At 42.6% G+C, this 20,754-nt stretch overlaps 1 long non-coding RNA gene across 1 annotated transcript; it reads right to left on the reverse strand.

Annotated features, from left to right (window-relative positions):
• Positions 1–6,220: 6,220 nt before the first annotated feature.
• LOC121089411 lies at positions 6,221–11,303 on the reverse strand. The gene is made up of 3 exons (XR_005828194.1): positions 11,096–11,303; positions 9,528–9,630; positions 6,221–6,877 (listed from the first exon to the last, which is right to left on the reverse strand). It is a non-coding gene; the product is annotated as an uncharacterized LOC121089411 (long non-coding RNA).
• Between the last annotated feature and the right edge of the window lie 9,451 nt (positions 11,304–20,754).

The raw sequence follows: 20,754 nt of genomic DNA on the forward strand, positions 1-20,754 counted from the left end.
ATGGGGGAAGCAGGGGGGAATAGTGCAAGACCTTGAAAGAAAAAACCTCAAAACACCAAAAAAACCCCACAACACTGAGCTTATATCTATGTTTGCAGAACAAATACTAAACAACTAAAATCTGCATGAACAAGTGCTGAGTTGCTACACTTAGTCTCCTTAATAGGTTGTATGATTACCCAATTATTCAATTTTTTTTGAGGCAGAAAAGGTGAATTTGCTATTTAAGATTTCTCTGAAATTGTGCTTCTCAAACAAAACAACACACACTGAAAGGCTATTAACATTTAAGCAACTCAAGGATCCGCACCTTTGTGCGCCATTACATTCACAACTAAGTAAGGAAATGGGATGAACATGAATATTGCATTTTTAAATTAATTTCTTTCAAGGGAGAGGGAGAAGATCAGCCAACAAGGTACAGGGAAGGAGTCAGCACACTGCTTTTGCAGCTGGTTCTGTAAGCCACTTTCTGCAACCTGGAGACCATGATCAGTCCTGTAGATTGAGAAACCTACTTCTCCACATCTGGCTATATTTACATTTGACAGGCATAAAACGAGTTTTAAATGAAGCCATTGGTTGGCAAGACAAAACAGCCATTAAGTACACATTGCAATGGATATTTTTTTCCCCCTAGAAGCCTTTTTCCCTACATTTGTTTTTAAGAACAAAGTTCTAGGCTGCCCCTCTACAGGAAGCTGGCATTCACCGTGTGTTTAGAAATAACTACAGTTTGTAACAGTAGCTTTACTGACACCAATCAGATATAAACAAGTTCTAAATATAATTTATGTGGATACTACTGAATGACCTCTACAGAACCAGACTTCTTTTACCAATGATATGCACCCTATTACAGATACAGAACAGAAAGACCAATCCCAAAGTCTGCCACCCAGCTTCCCCATCGTCTTCAATAACAAAGCTAAACAACCGGAAATATCTGAAACCCTATGACGGAGTGAGTAACCTTGTGGAAGACAAAGCTTTCCCACTTACTCTGCACTGAAAATAGCCCATTAGGGGGACAAAAATAACCCCTGCCACACAGGCTTACTATATTTAGATGACAACTTACCTACAAGGTACCCCACATAAAAGTAAAGGCGGGAGGCATGCCCACATGCCAAGCTATACCACTGAAGCGTCAGGCATTCTGCTAGAACGGCTGCTCTAACTGCTGCAGTTCATTATCTTCCCTCTCTCAGTTTTGGGTATGTTACAGTTATTCCTCTCAAGGCTTCACAGCGCTTGTTTGTCTAAACAGTACAATTTTATAAATGTGCGTTTGTGACCACACATCACTGTAGAATAAGGCTTACACACCAGCACAACAGAGCAGTGACCTGTGGGACACCAACTGTTCAGCTTACAGGAGAGAAGACACTGCTATAAGGTTAGCTGAGCAGAGAGGGAAAGAATTACAGGACTGACTGCCACTAGGCTAGGACAGGTGGGAAGAGCTGTACACTAAAGAAAAAAATCCAGAGACCCCAGCTAATATGGCAGGCATCACTGCTTAGTGCCTGAAGCACCCAGCCAACAGGCTACAGGACAAGCAGGGAAGCTACTAGTCCAATACACCACCGCCACATGCTAAAGTAATGGCTAAAGCTGTAGTTACCTCTTTCAGTAGAAGCAGCTTTTACAAGACTTCAGAAGGTCAAAGCATACAGCCTCCTCATCCAGGAAACTGAAGACAGCTGCTATTAAATTATCACCTTGCAGTTAAGCTATTAAATGAACCACCAAGCTGGCTGAAATTTGGAACCAGATTTACTAAATATCTTAAGTGTTGAGATGCAGCACTATTAGAGCAGAGGCACTAGTTATGCCCACTATATTCCCATATGAAATCTACAGGAAATTTGTGACATAAAAGTCTTGCTTTATGGTATTTGACTTTGGAGCCCATTTGCTGAGCAGCAAGACATTCTATTACGTGCAAGCCACGGTACACAAACCCAGTAAGTTCAAGACAAGAGAAGAAAGGTAATGTTGAATCCAAACCACATACAGAAACTGCTCAGACATCTTGATTAGTGTGTTTGTTTAACAAGGTAGAAGCAAACTTTTACCACAAGCAGTATACATAATGAAATGAATGATCAAGAGCCTTTACTTGCTATTAGAACATCAAGGAGCAACAAAGGATGAAGAAACTTTAGGTGAAGCAGTGCTCTGCACAGCTCCAAATAAGCATCAGAAGCTATTTGTTAGATGATTTGGTGCAGAGCCAAGAACATTTATTCTGCAACTACAAATCTGTAGCATGCTAAAATAAGTTGAGCTTCCTAACTGCTTGGCAAGCCTCTGCCATCCTTCTAGGCAGATACTGAGAGTGCAAATGCCTGAAGGCTTCCAGCTGCCCAAGGCCACCAACCCATGCTGACTGCAAAATCAGCCACTATTATCTCCTGGCACCAAGGCTCTGGCTGATTGTATTACTATAGTAGGAGACAACACCCAGAAAGTTTAGTTTCGTAATACTCAGCTATAACAATTCCTGAACAGGTCCTGTGAACTGTTCATGAGCACAAAACAAAGCAGAGGAAACACAGATGCACTACAGGGGACACATGCAGCTTTGAGATACTTTTATACTGGGACACAAGTTAAGGACACAACCAGACCAAGTAAGGAATTCCTTTCACTGAAGGAAAGCTTGCAAAGGAAGAACTCCAGCAATCCATCCACCTGTGGATACAAACTTGACAAAAATCTGATTACCTGCAACTGAGCATCAAATAAGATGACCCTCACACTACATCCAAAAAAGCGCATGATAGGTATTCTATTATGCGAGGGAAGAATACTTCTCAGAAAGACAATGCTGGAAAAAAATTCATTAAGTTGAGACACATCTTATGTGACAACATATACTGCTCTATGAATTGCAAATTATAACAGCAGCTTTTCTTCCAGCACTTCCACACTGTTGATGGCAGCTGCTGGTAGTAGACACCTGAAAAGGATGAGATATCACAGACAATAAAAACAGTCCACATTTCACACCGACTGAAAGATAAATTAAGAATAAAGTGCCTTAAGTCTGGCTTGTATTACTAAATAAGGAATAAATCAAAAACACAAAATAGCATTTTTAGTGGAAATCTGCAGTAGAATTTAGCTCCTGCAAACTTACACCTGAGGTACAACTGAGATGATATGGACACCATACAGGCTGCCTAGTTACAAACATCTGGTAGAGGGCATACATGAAACAGAGTCATCCAGATAGTACCAGGATCAAGAAACACCAAATTTCTGCAGACATCTCCCAGATATCTACAATGCAGTAAGACTACTGAGTCAGCATTAAGGGTGTCTTGCAGAGGCGAAACTGGCAGACAAGCCAAGTAATTAAGCAGCACTGCAACAGTGGAATATTGCCATCAATAGGCTTCCCAAGATTAGATAGTAGTCAAGCATGAAGTAGTGGCTTTAAGATCTTTTGACTATCGATGGGAGGAAAGCAACAACCAGTGCACAGATCAGATGGCAGAGTGCTCCAACAGATGGAACCTGCTTATGGTCCCACGAACCACTAAGCCAGCACATCCAGAAGTGGCCTGCATCAAACAGCCATAAACAAGCAGTATCAAAGACGATGCTTATGCTGTCATGCAACACTGCCGAGATGGACTCAGTGGAGACGGCATCAATGCTAAACTCTTCACACGTTTAGACAGTCAGCATCAACAAAGAATCCACAGCACCATCAAGGGCTTCAGTTGCGAGTCAGAAATAACCATGTATACACAGGACTGAATGGCTGATGTCCAAAAGGTTGAAAGGAGCAGCTGAATACAAGCATTCCTTTTCCTCTTTTTCTTCTCCCCAAAGCAATAAGGGGGGGGGTGGGGGGTGCAAGCACCACAAAAAGAGCCTTACAGTAATACAGTAATGGTTTGAACACCAGCACATTTGCAAAACTGAAAGCTGCCAAGCCTCTCAGAGGGAATAATGAAGTCCACATTCAAAGGTGGACAAACCACCACCTAGTTTCAACCAACCTATCTACAAAAAAAACCCCAAACAGAACAGGAACAGCAAACTGCACTGAGCCTTACACCAAGTACTGTACGTGGCGATAAAAACAACATGGGAGGCTTCCTCAAGCACCTCAAATACAGCTGTCCAATCTCTGCAAAAGATTTTGTAGCAAGCCAGATTAGATCTCTGTGCTGAATAACAGTACGAGAGGATAATTTCAGTGCTAATTTCTTAGACCAGCTGACCAAGCTCACCATTTCAGTCCAATGCTATTGGTAGTGCATACTCCCAGGAACAAAGATGGATCATTAACAAAAGTTTGTTTTTACATTCCACAAAGGGGAAACCCTAGGACTGCATACACCTTGCTGCAAGAATTAATTGTTTAAACAACCTGTCCTTTCACCCTAGTGGGTTTTAGTTTTATTTGCGCTTTAGTGTGTTTAATTGTCAGCTCTTCCAGCAACACAAGTCAGATTTCAGACAGATCTGAGCTGAATCAAGACGGAATTTTTGATGGCATTTAATTACTCCAGTTTCTGGGAAAATTATATGCCCATTTAATTGATAGAAGAGGACTCACTAGAAGCTGTGTTTTCTGAAAAGCATGACTTTTGGGTTTGCTAATCCCAAAGAGAACCAGTGGAAATCAGCAGGTTTAACAAGTGTTTAAATAAAGCCTAGCAGTGAAGATGACAGGAAAGTTCATGCTTTGTGACAGGTAAAACTCCATCAAAAGAAGTGTTTAATCTTCAAGTGACATCATTCCAGATGACAAGATTGTCCAAACAGCACTGCCTATGGCAGAGGGGAGTGCTGAAAGCCTTTCAAGCTGAATTTCAAGTTATTCTTCAATTATTCTAAAAAGAACATCAAAGAAATTCAAGAACAGGACAGCATCCTGATACTGTTGAAGAAATGTTTATGTTGATTCAGGATTTAAATCGTGAATTAATGTTTTAATGTTGATATAAATAATCCTAACATTGGGATGCATGCAACATACTGGTTTTGTTCATGAATCAACCTCTCCCGAAAGGAACACCTAGCCCAGTTACTTCCAAATGTTCATGGTGAATGAGTTTGCCATAAGCTATCATTTTTAATCAAGCCACTTAAAGACCAAGGCAGACACAAGAAAACCATCAGTACAGAATACTGTAGCTACAGACAAGTGTCACTAAATAACACAGAATTCAAGACACCTAAATGATTTAAGTAAGCAACAGAACAAACGGGGGGGTGCAACACCGTGGTGAAAAGCACATCCAATTTTGACAATTTCCAATCAAAAAAACCTTCCTATTTCTCTAAAAATGGGGATACAATTTATAACCAGCTGTGTATGTAGCTTTTGCTCCACAGAATGGAAGCCATACTAACCACCACCTAGCACAGGTTACCAGAACTCCAGAATCTTTAGATAAAGCTTGCACAGACTTCCCGGTTTACACATTGTAAATATGCTGCTTTTCTGCGGGATAATTATTTATCAAACTATTCGTACTTATACCCAGAAAGCAGTCTTCCAGTTTCTCACCATTTACCCACTTACCACTTAAAAGTAGTTTCCTACTAATTTCTCCCAGAAAGCTTAGAAATTTTTTTCCCTAAGCTGAAAGCAATTCTAAGGACATCTGACACATTGCAGGCTCAACTGGACGAAAGGACAGGCAACTAATTTCAAAGGCAGCATGAGAGAATTTCTCACAGCAGGAGACAGCATTCAAAGAACTGCACAGCACCTACAGGCAGAACTACGATCCCGCAACTTAGAGCTGCTATGAAGAGCTAGGGCCCTGCACTGCAACTGGATGAATCATCTGATCTGTGTAATTGTAGAGGCAAAGGGCACCAACAGCTTACTTTAGATCAATTTCCTTGAAGGTCTCTTCAGATATTCTGAAAGAGTGCAGTACCAAAACGGGTTACAACTGCTAAGTGACTCCTACAACATCCCTTGCCTAAAATCCTGTACATAGCTCAGTTACCATCCCAGTTCAAGTTCTTTCTTTGAACAAAGTTATTTGCTGGAATATCCAAAATAGGTTACAGAACCTCCATCCACAGCGATTTTTCAAGACTCAGTCAGATCCTGCCATGGCTGACCTGATCTAGCACAGGCAGCAGTCCTACTTTGACTTCAGAGCACCCAGGTAAAACACCAAGTAACGTAATAAAGGTTAATAACAAACCATAGCTGACAGACAAGTTCAAAGACTTTCTTGTTTCATGGCAGTTTATTTACCAGCCCACACTCTTTACCACAACTCTATCAGGCCACCTATTTGCATACACACCCTTGGCTCCCAAACACTCCTGGAACAATGGTGCAAAATCCTCCTCTAAATTCTTCAAACAAGATTATTCAGTCTGTTGGAATCCAACACTAGAGACATGATCAGTCAAGCATCTTTCTCCAGCAGGCTCAGCTAAAGCTCCAACAGGAGATGAACAGAGGCAAAACAGAAGTCTGTAAAACACCCAGCACTCATCCAAGAGTACACTCACACTTGTTTGGGAGCACAATGGCTAAAAGCATTTCTTTTTTGGCCAGATGTGTTGATTTACAGCTGATCTCACAAAGGAAAAAGGAGCACCTTTCACAGGTCACTCTGTCTAGATGTCACAGATGTCAGCTGATGCCGTTAAACTGACATGTCCAGGACACTATATGGACCTCATACACTGCCAGGAGATCACAGGAAAACCAGAGTTACTTAACATAGCTATAAACATATTTTTCATGGTAATGAAAATTCTTCCTTCAATAGCCCTGCTTTTGCTTGAAGAAGGCCTGTCCAATTTCTTCACTGATGTGAATGGGGCAAACACAGCAGGGAAACTAGCTCTGGAAGCAAGGTTTACTTGTTTCTTCCTGTTAGAGATAGCACACAGAGTATACAGTAAAAGGTATAGATGCTAGGAATACCAGCCATTAGAATGAAGTGCTACACCACACACATTCAGCCTGTTTTACCCCACCTCAGGGAGCATGCTGTACAGCTGATACCACTGTCACTCCGAGCATAAAGACAACCACCACGTGCACATCCAGTGGGGACTGCAGTAGGAACCAGTTCATCAAAACCCAATGTGGGTTACAACATCTCAACTCCTACTGCTTTCAGTGCACTAGTTTCATTTCCCTGCAGAATTCCCATATTTCATAGTAACATGTATCCACATTCATGTTAAATGCAAAAATGAGCTAGTATCCATTTCTTAATAGAAATTTAAGACTGCAAGAAGAAAAATAATTGTGAAATCTCTAAGTATTTGAAGATTTCTAAGAGTGCATTGGCAACTTTAGATTTCAGTAAACTGGAAGAGCTAAAATAATTTTATCATAAAGTGAAACAAAATGACACACCGAGGGGAACCATCTAAAAAGGAATGACAACAGAGACCAGAGAGTCGATGTAAGCAGGCAATGCACAGATCACATCATAGCCATGCACTAATGCCAGCTTCAGTTCTTCCTAACACAAAAACTAAACTGAATGAACCTAAGTAGAAACTAACTGAAACAGTCTGAGGTAAGTAACTTAAGTGGGAAAATGCAATTCATCCAAGGGAAGTAAAATTCAGTGAAATAAAACTGGAGTTACAGGTGCTAGGAATGGAAAAAAAGGAAAAATATACTGTTCGGTGGAAATTTAAGTCCTGACAGAAACTTTTTGGTACTTTAAAAAGCCCACTAATGTAGAGAACTGAGACCCATAATTACTATTATTTTGTCACTTAGAGAACAAACAATATTATTCCACAGAGTACATTGTCTATGCACAGGTATACTTTATTATTGAAAAAAATAATAAATCAGTGACGTTTAATAATCTCTGACAAGAGGAAAACAGGAACACAGAAAACAACTCTTCCCATGCCTCTTTCAGAGGAACTCATATACTTCAAACCATACACTCATACCATCTTCAAACATGAATTAAGAGAAGGAAAAATTTCCACAGTACAAGTACTCCCTTAAAAGAGAACTAGGCTGTTGCCATTCTCACTTTTATGTTTGCTTAAAAGAAACTATCTAACAGCCAGTTACACTTCATAAACACTGAAGAAGCACTAACTCCACAAAAAAAGTTTTTGTGATTCCACAAAAACTTAAGTAAAGCAGAATAAAGAGCGTTAACCTTGTCCAGCTTTAACTCCAAGCTACTGCACAAACTGAGCATTCCACAAACTTGCCAGGTAATCCTCTGAATTCATGGGATAAAGGCAACTTTAAATGGGCTTGATTTTCCCAATTAAACAGTAAATACTATGAAATTGAATGAAGATAACAAAATAACCCGAACAAAGATAGGGACTTTGGGGTAGGCAATCACTTCAGCAGCTTGTGCTGGACCATACCACATGTGGCACTTGTGCTCACATAGGTATTTCTCAGCATCACACAATCACAATATAGCAGTGGCACATCTTAGCATCTTACATGAATATGTAAGATACCACATTTCTATATATATATATAATGTATACATTCATGCATGTATAAAATGCATATATATGTGTATAAAAATATACTTATGCTTTTATTTATATATATAAAATTAGTCTCACACTATAAGCTGGCTAACCTGCATTCCACAGTTCCTATTATGAATCTAAATCATAACTTTGCTACATTGTTGAGTTCATTAGCTACCTGACATGTTAGATCCCAGATCAATGCTAAGTTCTACAAGTTTAAAAAAAAAAAAAAAAAAAAAAAAAAAAAAAAGAGAAGCCTCCTTTTAGTTGACATTTTTCATAACAATCCACCTCTGTGCAAGAATCCTGGCTCTTCCTAAAAAAGAAACCCACTGCCATACAGGAGTGCCGACACATATTTGAAACCTCAAAATTCAAGAGTTAGAAACAGGAGTCCCAAATGCATTTGGAGTGTCATTACTCTGCCAAACCTCGACTTCGTCAGGCCTCTGCATTACATTTTTGCAGACTTAGTCTTACAGCTGAAATCAATACCTGAGAACTGATTAAGTAAACCATGTGAGAACCAGGAACAGTTATGCATCCAGTAGTAAGGCTTGCTATTTACTGAATCTAGACTGCTCAGAAAGATACCACAAAACCTGTTTTAAGGTGTCAGCTACCACAGTTTAACATTTGTTCAAATATTTTTAAGTTTCAGAACCTTTACATGCAGCATCCTGTTTACCCTGGATGGAAAACGATGCTAGGTAAAGTTTTAGCATCAGTTATCAGATTATTATCGTTATTTCAGCCACAGTTCTGAAGCAGACTGATCTCTGCCAGAAATCAGAACTCTGCAATAGTTTAAAAGTGACTATATGAATTTCAAATACAGCCTTGTGACCACATGTACAATTACACTCCATAAAAACAGAGCTCAAACAGCAGCCTATTGCTCACCCACGATAATTAGCATTAGGAGAGCTAAGTTAGCCCCAGCGGCTGGTGTGGAGTCACGCAAGCCAGCCGCTACAATGCATCACTGTAGTTCCACAGGGGCACAGTGCATGTCACGAAGAATAAACAATTTCTAATACCTGTCTCATTTAGTAATCCAGACAGTGAACTTCATCATATTGGTCACCACCATCCGTTCTGAAAACTTCAGTGATAGAAACCAAGCAGCCTAAAGCTTTCCTGCTTAAAAAAAAAAAAAAAGTTTATGAAAAGGTTACCTCTCCTCACTTCAGAGAGAGATCTTACTCTGTATAGAGCTCATTTAGAAAAAGGAAAAGTAACAATATTAGCTATAGGTATTCAACAGTGTACATATCACCTGATCTGCTAGACTTAGTAGTATTTTACATCACAACTGCTTTTAGACTGTTACCAACCTTACAATGCACAGGCAACGACCAATAACGATTTATTTTACTTGCCTAAGCGAAAGGCGTGTATCTGTCACAGTGTGGGACTTCAGCTTTCAGATGAGTCCCTGGTGTGGGCTTTAAACAGCTGCACTGCCCGTCACATCACAGGCATAAAACAAACAACAAAACCCCACCGAACCACAGCTTCGTTCTGGTGGCAGAACGTGAAAGCCAGAACCTACACATCCCTACCGAGAAGGGGATGCTCGGGTCTGAGCGTAAAGTAAAAAAACACAGTGGTGCGGGGGGGGGGGGGGGGGCGGGGGTTGTTTGGAGGGTGGTGTTTGCTGGGGTGGTTTTTTTATTATTTATTTTAATTATCTGCACTCTCGCCTTGGCACAACAGCATCAAGTTTAAGCTCAACGTCCTTTTCCAGTGCTGGCTCTCCTCGCCAACCTTGCATGGTATTAATAGCAGCAAGCGGAGGAGTGAGCATTAAAGCCGCACTCAAAGCCCCGGGAGCGCAGCGCTCCCACCGCGGGGCCGAAGCAGTCCGGGGGGTGACCGCAAACTCCACCAGACTTTAAACATTTCAAACACGACGTCAGTATGCAGCTAGCTAAAAAGCCATGCCAGCAGCCTACAATTTCCGCTTCTTTAAATAATAAAATAAAAAACCCAAACCCACACCACTAGCGCCCTCCCGAAGTTTCGACGACGGAGCCCCGGGGAAAGCCCCCCCGGAGCGGCCCCGCCGCCGCCGCACCTGTGCCCCCCCGAGGCTCCCAGCCCACCCTGCCGGCGCGCACGGCACAGCGGCGGGCGGCGAAGCCCCGCAACCAAACAAGAAAGTTCCGAGCAGCAGCGGGGAGCGGCGGCCGCCCCCCAGCCCCGCGCCCGCACAGCCCCAGCTCCGCTCCGCGCCCCGCTATCTGCCCGCCGCCGCGCACCGCCCGGGCAGCCCGCGGCCGGGGTACCGGGGGGGAGCTACCACTTGTTTAAAAGCCGATGTCGGTACTTACGCGGACGCTCACCCGCAGCCGGTTTACGCAGGACAAACCCGCCCCGAGCAGCCCAGCCGCCGGCACCTCAGCCCGCGCCGCCCCCGCGGAGGCCCCGGCCGCGCCGCGCCCGCAGCCCGCCCGCTCCTCACAGCGCCGGGCGGCCGCGGCTCCCCCCTCCCGGTTGCGCCCCTCCGCCGCCCCGCCAACGGCCCCGGCCGTCCCGAGCCAGGCGCCGCCACCGCGCTCCGGCCGCACCTGCCCCGCAGCGCGCCCCGCACTCCGCTCCTCACCTGGCGCCGGGCCGCGGGCCGGGCCGCCCCTGGGCGGCGCTTTTGTCGGCGGAGGCGCGGGGGCTGCCGCCCGGGGGGCCCGGCCGCGCAGCGGCGGGGGAGGCGCAGGGAGCCGAGCGGGGAACTGGGTCAGCGACTAAAAATACCGCGCGGGAGCGAGGAGCAGGATCTCGCCGCGGCGGCCGGGGAGCGCGTCGCCCCGGCGGGGGTGACGGGGGGTGGGCGGGGGGTTGTTTCCAGCCCACAGCCGCCGCGGCGGGACGCGCCCCGGTGCCGGCACGTGGGCCGCGCGTGGCCTCGCGGGCGGCGCGCGGAGCTCGGAGCTGCCGCTGCGGGGGGCAGGGCCGGTGCCCGCGGGCGGCCATCGGGCCGGGCCGCGGCCGGTCGGGCCGGGCCGCATTCCCGCAGCCGGGCCGGGCCTGGCCCCAGGGGTGCGCGCCCCAGAGCCCCGCGGGAGGTGGCCGGGTGGCCCCGCGTGCCTGCCCGCTGCGGCCATCCACGGTGCGGGAGCACGGCCGGCGCGGATGGCCCGGGGGCGCAGCTGAGAGCCGCCGCGGGGCTGCGGTTGGCGTGATGGTGCACGGCAACGTGGAGGCAACGTCCAGGTTACAACAACGACAAATCCCGGCAGGTTCTGGCTCCGTTTTCCCGATGGCCTAAGCTGGGCAGCACCAGACTCGTGCTAGTCTTTGCATTTTGCAAGAGTTTACAAATGCAAACCACATACAGTTTAGCAGCGATTACCCACAACTTTAACTCTGCCTTTTAGCACCCTGTCCACGGTGTTACTGCTGCCGCTTCCTTGTGCTTGACGTCCTGAACTTGAGCGGTAGTAGAGCCAACGCTTCCCTCCAGGATCTGCTGCCCGGGGGGGTTCGGTGGATTTCGTGGCAGTCTCCCAGGCCCCATGGAATGGCTGCTGGGTCTTCGGCAGTAAAGCGGTGTCCAGCTGGTGGTGCTGCCCACAACAGGAGGCAAAAAGGGAAAATCTTTTACTCATCTTTTAACGATGCCCCTAAAAGTAAGCTTTGCCTATGCCATATCCAAGGACAAGAAGCTTTCAAATGCCAGCAGGGTTGGAGATGCTTACCTGGCGTGTCTGGTGCACACTGGCACAGCTGCCTTCAGGCTCCCTGTGTGCTGGTGTAGGAGTCTGTATCCAGGACAGATCTGGTGACTCCATAGGAAATGCTTTCTTGACATCAAGCTAATTCCCTGACCTTCCCCTCCTCGACTGTACACAGTTGCTGGCTATTTATATATGATTCAGAATTAAACATGCCAGGGAGACACTGAATCTTTCAACCTAATAATTAAAAAAGGAATATAGCATGATGGCTTTGTTTCATTACCACATGAAAGAGAACTATTTATTTTTGTTGTGGTTAGCTTAGTAGTAACAAACAAAATACTTTATTCCCATCCATGAAAAGTAATCTTGCCCATCTTTATGGCCTTCATCCAATGCGTGCTGGAGTCAGTAGTATTACGCACGGGCTTTCAGTCAGCACGTGACTGCAAATCCAGCGAGCTGGATTAGAGCAGGAGTGCTTTTGGGCTGTAACGCTGAGCACGGTACCAGACTTGGACACCAGAGAGGGAATAATGCTAATCTTTAGGGAGCATCTATACAGTGCTTCAGACCTTGGGAGGCAGACCCTTCAGTAGCACAGCTGAAACATCCTGGCATGAGTCCACTGCTGTGACTGAACGTGTGGAGCGAGGGACACAGTGAGATTTTTGTGGTGTCATGAGATAACTGCTCATCTGAAACTGAGTGATAAATAGTTTACATAGCCAGCCTTTTAGCGAAGTTCACAGGCATGGCTCCAACTGTATGTGTCGAAGCTAATCTCAATTACAACTTAAAAATGCTTCTGTCTTTGTCACTGTGGGGATGGTCTGGAAAGTATCGACTGATTGGTGTAACTGAAAGCTTGTCATGTTGATCTTTATCCCACCAAAGATCACAGTTCATTCAGCATTAGCTGCAACCATTCCACTCTGATGGCTCTTTCATTTTTCCTGGTTTTGTTGTTTGTCTAGGCCTTTCATACAGTAGTAATCAGAGGAAAAAAAATCACTTTAAAAAGCAGAGACTTGGATTCTTTTAAAATTAGATAATAATGAGCCAATTCATGAACAGTTGTACTAGCATTCCTTTGAAATATTCCCACCTGAGAAGATGGTATTCAGTTGATGATGATAGCTGAAACCACTACATGGTGGAAATGTTGTCAAATCTCATCAAGGATTTTGAATTGGCCAAAGGCTCTCAGTGCAAGGAAGGAGAAGGAACTAAAGACAGCGAGGTCTGTATAATCTAGATTTTTTGCATCATCTGCCCTTGGAACTCCCTTTCCTGGGATTCTAATCAAAAGCTGTTGGAAAACGGTTGTTCTGATCAAAACCTTGTGACAGCCCTTTCTTCTCTTGCTAGTAGCTATAAGAAGACTTTTGCTTCTCTGCCATTTTTTCCCATCTCTGCTTTTCTAGTCTATGCATTTTGAGTTTCATAAATGGAAGAAGACTGCAGTATCATGTCACTGAATGCTGAAAAAGGAGGGAAAGAAAAAAACACAAGAGGAAGAAAGGAAAAAAAAAACCCTTAAGATGAGTAACAGAAACAGAAGACAAAGGATGATGAAGGGGAAGGTAACCAAGACCACAAAGAGGAATAAAGTATGGGAAAGAATTGGAGAGACCAGAAGAAGGGGTGGATATCACAACAGAAAATGGAAGAAATGGAGTAACAGGCAAGTTTTTATATTCTTTCCTTATTTCTTGTCAATAGGAGTTAGTCAGGAGTAGGCTCCACAAATGCCTTTGAAGGGGCTGGAAAGAAAAACTACGCTGAGATGGGTGTATGTCTGTCTTTAATAATAGATAATGATTGTAGCAGGCATAAATAATTCGAAACAGTACTAGATAGCTTGAGTATCAGCAACAGTAAAAATGCAGCAGCACAGGATGGCCAGGTCTGTGTCCTGTTGGTATCCAAGGTAATGAATGGTTTTGAATAGGTTATTAGGGAACTCACTTGGTTTCTGCTCCTGACTCTTAATGGTTGCTTGTGTACTTTAATATTATATGGTAATCACCTAGGAAAGCAGTCTCCTAACAGGGACTGAAATTCAAATTTCCCTGCCCCCAGCTAGGTACCTTAATTGTTGCATTGCAAAGTGATGCCTTGCTTCCCGGCCCAATGAATGTGGATTAGTTTGTACAGAATAACAGCCTTTCAGCAGGCACAATGAAAGGCATTCCTCCCAGCTAGCCTCTGGCCAGGTGACAAAGGAATTTCCTGGGAAGTGCTGGATAGGGATTCAATGTTCTCAGGACTCTCTAGCTCTAAGCTCTACCTGTTTAGCTGCTGAGAGGACCTCTCCTTCCTCCTCTCATGCTTTTGAAAAATGCTGAAGTGCAGACATAATTCCAGCATAACTCAAGAATTAAATGCTTTAGATGCTAAGAAGGTTGTAGTTGCAGTGTCAGTAATTAGCAACTCAGGTGCTTCTCACACTGGCTGTTAGAGATCCTGGGCCATTCAAGAACAACCAACTGTTCTGGTGTGGTTCTGGGAGCGGGGGCATGTGTCTAAGAGCTGGGGGCTCCTGGCTAGCAAACTGGTGCCAGAACTTGGGTGTTGCAGCTTTTAATGCTGCAACAGCTTGGCCTGTGGTGGATTTACAGTATGTGGTAAGTCTTATCTTGGTTGTATGTGGGGAAACCCCATGTTGTGGATTTGTTCATGTTGCACAGCAGTGAATTCATGGGCATTGGGAGGCTGACTTGTCAGGTAAAATTGCAGCAGGCTGGAGGTACTCTGTTGTGATTTTTTTTTTTTTTTTTTTTTTTTTTTTGAGGTGGAGACAGGGCCAGTGGAGACATGTAATGAATGTCAATAACTGCATTTAATTTCTCTGGCAAGTGGAAAGTACTGTTCCCCTTTGTTTGCTTATGCAGACTACATTGAAAGTACTGCATAATATAAAGCAAACCCTTCCGGAGGCCAGTGCCAATTTTGGTTGAAGAAAAGTATAGCACCACAGCTGGAAGTCTTCATTATCTTCTGAGGCTCAATTACTAATGAATATTCTTTAACTTTTGTTATCACACGCTTCACGTTCATATAACTCCTCTTCTGCCCAAGGCCTATTTGAATAAAATTGTATACTTCCTGCTTTGACAACATACTGATGATGTATGTAGAGAAAATCATTAGGAGTAGTCCTGCTGAAAATGTTGAAAATGTCTTTGGATGGTAATTTGGGCTCGATCCTGTAATTTTACTGGTGACTTTACCTGTAATGGCTACAAGTAGAATCATTCTAAGAATCCCTGGTATTTCTCCTCCATAGTTCAGAAAAGTCAGACAGACTGTGGGTATCCCCACGAAAAGTACTGGTGAACAGATCACAGATCTCTGGGCTAAATTAATCCCATAAGCAATTTTTTCTTCATATGCTTTTCACTAAAACAAGGCTCAGTACTCTATTTACAAGCAGTACTGGTCGGGAACTAGAAAGTACTCTTAGCACTTTAACCATTAGACTAATTGTAGTTCACTTGATTCCCTAATGTAATAAAACTCTTCCTTTTGTGGGCCATTATCTGTTAGATAAACCTCTACATTGTATGTGTTATTAATTATTTATTCCTTCCATTATTCTTAAATGCACATTAAAAAATTGGCTTATAGTTTCTAGCACAATTTATATGAGCAACTCTGTTCAATAATTTTTGGAAGCATTTTCTTGTGCCAAATAAAGTGATTAAGGAAAACATTGTTTCATCTTCTATGGATTTAAGACAGGACTTCAACCATTTTATTCCAATTAATATTTTGAGAAATCTGGACAGGAGTTTTTTTTCTTCCTGGTATAGTGATTCAGAATATGTATATTCTTCTAGACTATTTTAATTACTTTTCTATTTTTTCTAATAATTAAAAAAAAAGACTAATTCCCCCCCCCCCCCTTACTTTTTTAGGGTAATTTCACTGAGCTTACATAGCCACATGCAGAATGACAACTTTACTGTTCTGTACCTACAGTTGTTACCCCTTAGTATTTTCCACATATGCTGTTTCATAAGCAAACATACTTTCACACAAGCAGATTTATGCAAAAATATCAGGTATGGCTATGTGTCTATTCTGAGAGGAAAAAAAGGAGATTGTATAATGAACATGACAGCCCAGCAGAGTTCTCTTTAAAACACTATTTTCAATCCATGTGAATAAAATTGAGAATTTAATTGGCTTTGTCAAGGCAATAGAGAAGGGATAGTACAGCAAGGGAAAACACTAAACCTTGAAAAAAGTATGCTGGCTGTGAGGATAGCTGCTAGGAAAGGTTAAATCACAGATCATGTGAAGAAGATGTTTGAGAGATTCATATATTGCCACAAGGTGAAGCTTTTCAGTCAAACCTGCCTACTTCTATAGAATAGGGGTGTTCTTTGCAGATGTCAAGAAAAGACTAACAGAAAGAAAATTCAGAATCCTGGCTTTCAGTCATACTGAACTGGAGCTGATGTTTGAATAACCACAAGGGCACTAATTTGATGAATGACTTGGTCAGAGGAGAGAGAGAGGAAGACACCTGTGAAAAAAGAGCCTAGAGATGAGCCGGATCTCTCTGCAGGTGGGATTATTTGATGTGATAAAGACACAATGGTTGGCAACAGACTTCTGTGGCACTCCATAGCAAATTAGAGGAGACACTGGAGGAGCTCTCTAAACGAGATGTTGGCAGATGAATCAGCTAGAGAGGACTGGGAGATAATCTAGCTATTAGAGACAGTAAACAGGGAATGGAGACTTTCAGCCTTGAGGACAGGATGAAAAAGCAGCCAGCACCGCACATTCTTACTTTTTTCTGTTTCTGTTTGTTTCTTGCCGCTTTCTTTTTTGGTTTGGTTTTTTTTTGTTTTTGTTTTTGGTTTTTTTTTTCTTAAAGGAAAACACCTTTTCTTCTAAAAGACCTTCTGAAAATCTTTCTGTTCAAGAAACCATCTGGGGGAAAGAAAGGAAAGTGAAGATAAAATTCCAAGAGAGCACTTGCACAGGCCTATTTGAAGTGTTTCTTGTCAGAAAACAAGTGCTCGTGAGCCCTCTGCAACAGCTCCAAGATATGCTTGCCTTCAGCTATATAAACAGTGGTTAACAGGGGTCTGCAGAAGAATTATTGGCACTAAGACTTATTTAAGGGAAACTAATAGAAGGAAAATGTGATACAACCAGTTTCTTTTCCTGCTTTTCAGTGGTTTTTCATCAGTGGCTCACTATAGACTTTGTGTTTTGAAGAAATAAAATGTTGCTGAAGTAATACCAATTCAATTCTTATCTGTAGGAGGTGACCTGTTTAAATGGTGCTGAATATTATTTGCTTCTGTCACTTTTCTGTGATTCAAGAACACATAAATCATATTGGTGTTGCAGCATCTCCCCGATGTGAGATTGTTAGCAGGGTTTAGCAAGTATCATTTGCACAGTGGTAAATGTGGGTACAGGAATGAATAGGCTTTTAGCCAGCAGCAAATGCATGGTGATGTGACTTGTTCTGTCAGGAGAGAAGGCTTGCCTATAGCAAATGCAAAGTAATACATGCTGACAATTTCTGCAGACCAGCAGATGTATAATAAGTTGTTAATAGGTGCTAACTTGATGGTCCTTCAGAGCTCACAAGACAATGTAATTTAGTGTACTATGCTGCTCTTTGCTTAGACCCTGTTCAGTAATGGGATTTTTCTGGTCTTTCAATAGGCTTCTAAGGGTTTCAGGTCTCTATGCATGTGAATGTGTATCGCATTAAAAACACAGCATCTCAATATTGCAAGTTATGCCCATGTTCATGCTGGCTGGAATAGTCCTATTTAGCAGTAGGTACAGTGTATGTAACAAGATATACATACGTACATACAACAGAAAAATGGGAGTAATTGTGACAAAAGCAGTGGGTACTAAGCAGAAACTGTCATTGACAAAATAGCGAGCAAAAACTCAAAAACGGTTCTGTGTTGGCGACAAGATGTCCTCATCTGAGCCTGAGACAGGATGGAACAAAACAATGCCCAGAGGAAGCTGTGTTGCAGCAGCCTGTGGCAGGATTTAGCACCGATTGCTCTAAAGGGAACCACTAAAGGTGAACAGTCAGATAACCACAGAATGAAACCCTTCTCTCTTTCCCTGTCCTCTCTAATATGGACAGATGAATTCCACCATGAATGAAGGGACAGCACGTGCTTTTGATTTGGTGATTGAAACTGAATGCTGTTTTGTATGCATGAAAGGTTACTGAATGGACAGTAAAGACTGGCGGGAAACAACTAAAGAAAACACAAACCAAGCATTTTCTGCATGTCATTTTTAAGAAATGGTATGCATCCAATGGGAGCAAGAAAATGAAAGTAAATTTACTTATTACCACACTCCCGAGTGGTAACGCTAGCCAAAGGGAAGAAGGTGTGAAAACACATACAGAATTTAGAGTGAAAATAATCCAATGGGGTAAAAAAATCCTAATTTGCACTTAATGTTTTTCAGTCCATGTTTTTCCGCTGCAGCGTAGATCACTTAAAGGTCTTATATGAACTCATGTCTGAACCAATCCTTATTTTCCTTAGAATGGGTCTGATGTATTATTTTTGTTCCCCCCAATACTACTTCTAACTGACCAGAGAAACTTTGCTAGGGAAAAAAACCCACAACTTAAATGCAACAGCCTGGAAAATTTAGTCCTGTCTAAGGTTCAAGCCACTTGACTTTACAAATTGGACAAGATTACTGTTGAATCAGGTACATCTGAAATAAGAACAACATAATTTTGTTGGAAAATAGCAGGTAAATGAGAAAGGTCATGCATGTATTATGTGCCTACTGCACTCCTCACCTGGGATGCAGCAGGATTTGTCTATGATGTTACATGTTGCCATTTCATACTGTAAAGACCTTATAAAAAAATGAAGTTATTAATAAACTAGACACATTTTGAATTAATATTTTAGATGTATGATTTTGGCTATTGTGCAGCTTAAGGAAATGATAATTATTATTGTCCAAGCAATCAATTTCTTTCTTTGTTTTCACTTCGGTTCCTTTTTGTGGTAGGCCAGTAGTCCTGGGTAGTAGTAGGAAAAGTTAGGAACAAACATGTTAGTTTCTTCATTGCTAGCTACTTGCTTTTTTAGCTGAACTGAAGGCTAGTGTGTGGGTAACCCAAGATGTAATCAGAATCTTCAGAATCTTCTGAAGGCAGAAGTCAGTTTATTTGCACAAGGGATTATAAAAACATGTCTGTTTTCTATTGTGAGGAGCTTCTGAGTCAGAGCTGGAATGTGCAATGGAAGAGTACTCATCCCTGCCGTCCCACGTGGCGCCCTCCTTAACCACAATCTCTTGCTCAGCCTGTTAGTGGGCATTTGTCAGTTTTTATAATTTTCCACAGTATGAAATGCAAACTGTAGTAGCAAACTGCATTTTCTAAGACCTTATGCATTACTAGAATTACCCAAAGAATCCTAGTGTGCCTGACTACTTTTCCCTACTTTGTACATATCACAGAAAACTGACTGAAATACCATACTATGCACTTCTGGATTTCATTTGCCATCTACAATAGGCAGCTTGCAGTGTGTTTAAAATGACTATAACAGGCAGTGCTCTTACTAAGAGTTAGTGAGCCTGTCTCTGTGAATATTGATATAATGGATGGTGGTGCCAACTACAGCTGATTACTTCCTGCTCTTCAGCCCTGCTGTCTCTGTGGAAGTTTAAGCTCCAGACTTCCTTAGTTAATCATGCCAGTCTAGAAACTGGAGACAATAAGAGGTAAGTATAGTGGAGTCTCCTGCTATAGTCAGCACTTCTTTCCTTTAAATACACAGCTTGCATGTAAGCTAGCAAAGGTAATCTTTCAGGGAGAACTCTGGGCATTTTAAATATAACCTAAAATACTTGTGCAGTGCACCCCTCCCAGGGATTGAACTGTGCAAAATGCTTCTGAAACAGAGCCATTCTGCTACCATAAACCAGTACGCAGATAGTGCACAAAAGCCTTAACGTCTCTTCTTATGTTGTATATAGTTTAGGAACTGCTGCTAGTAAGGTTTTATCCAAGTGAAAAAATTGAAGATTCCTGACTATAGACAGGGATCAGACAGAACTAGTAGCCTAGGCTAGTAATAGAATAAAATAAAACATAATCCTTGAATTACATGTTTCCTGAGGAGGTTTCAAAGGGCTCTGTAAACAGTCAAATCATATTTCTGTCATACATGAGGAGAGTATCAAAGAGTTCAGTGACTTGCCACATGATACAGAGAACATCAGAGGTGCCGGGGGAAAATGTTCATTCTCAGTCGTATCTACATATTCTAGGTTTCACTTCTTAAACTGAAAATGCATACATTTGGTTTTTAATCTTCTTTATGTTAGGAAAATGAGATCCATGAATCAGAAGGATTCCAGATTTCCCCTGCCTTTCAAAATCTTATGTCCCCGAAAAGGGATTTTGATTTTGGTCACTTGTTTTCTTCCCTCTATGATTGGACTCCTTGATGGTAAAATAGGCAGTGAAATGAACAGTAGTGCAGTACTTTTTTTTATTTCAGAGAATAATATAGGCTTTGCTTAAAATAATCTATTAAATGCATTT

Source organism: Falco naumanni, chromosome 1 (assembly GCF_017639655.2).
Source record: "Falco naumanni isolate bFalNau1 chromosome 1, bFalNau1.pat, whole genome shotgun sequence".
Classification (NCBI taxonomy): domain Eukaryota; kingdom Metazoa; phylum Chordata; class Aves; order Falconiformes; family Falconidae; genus Falco; species Falco naumanni.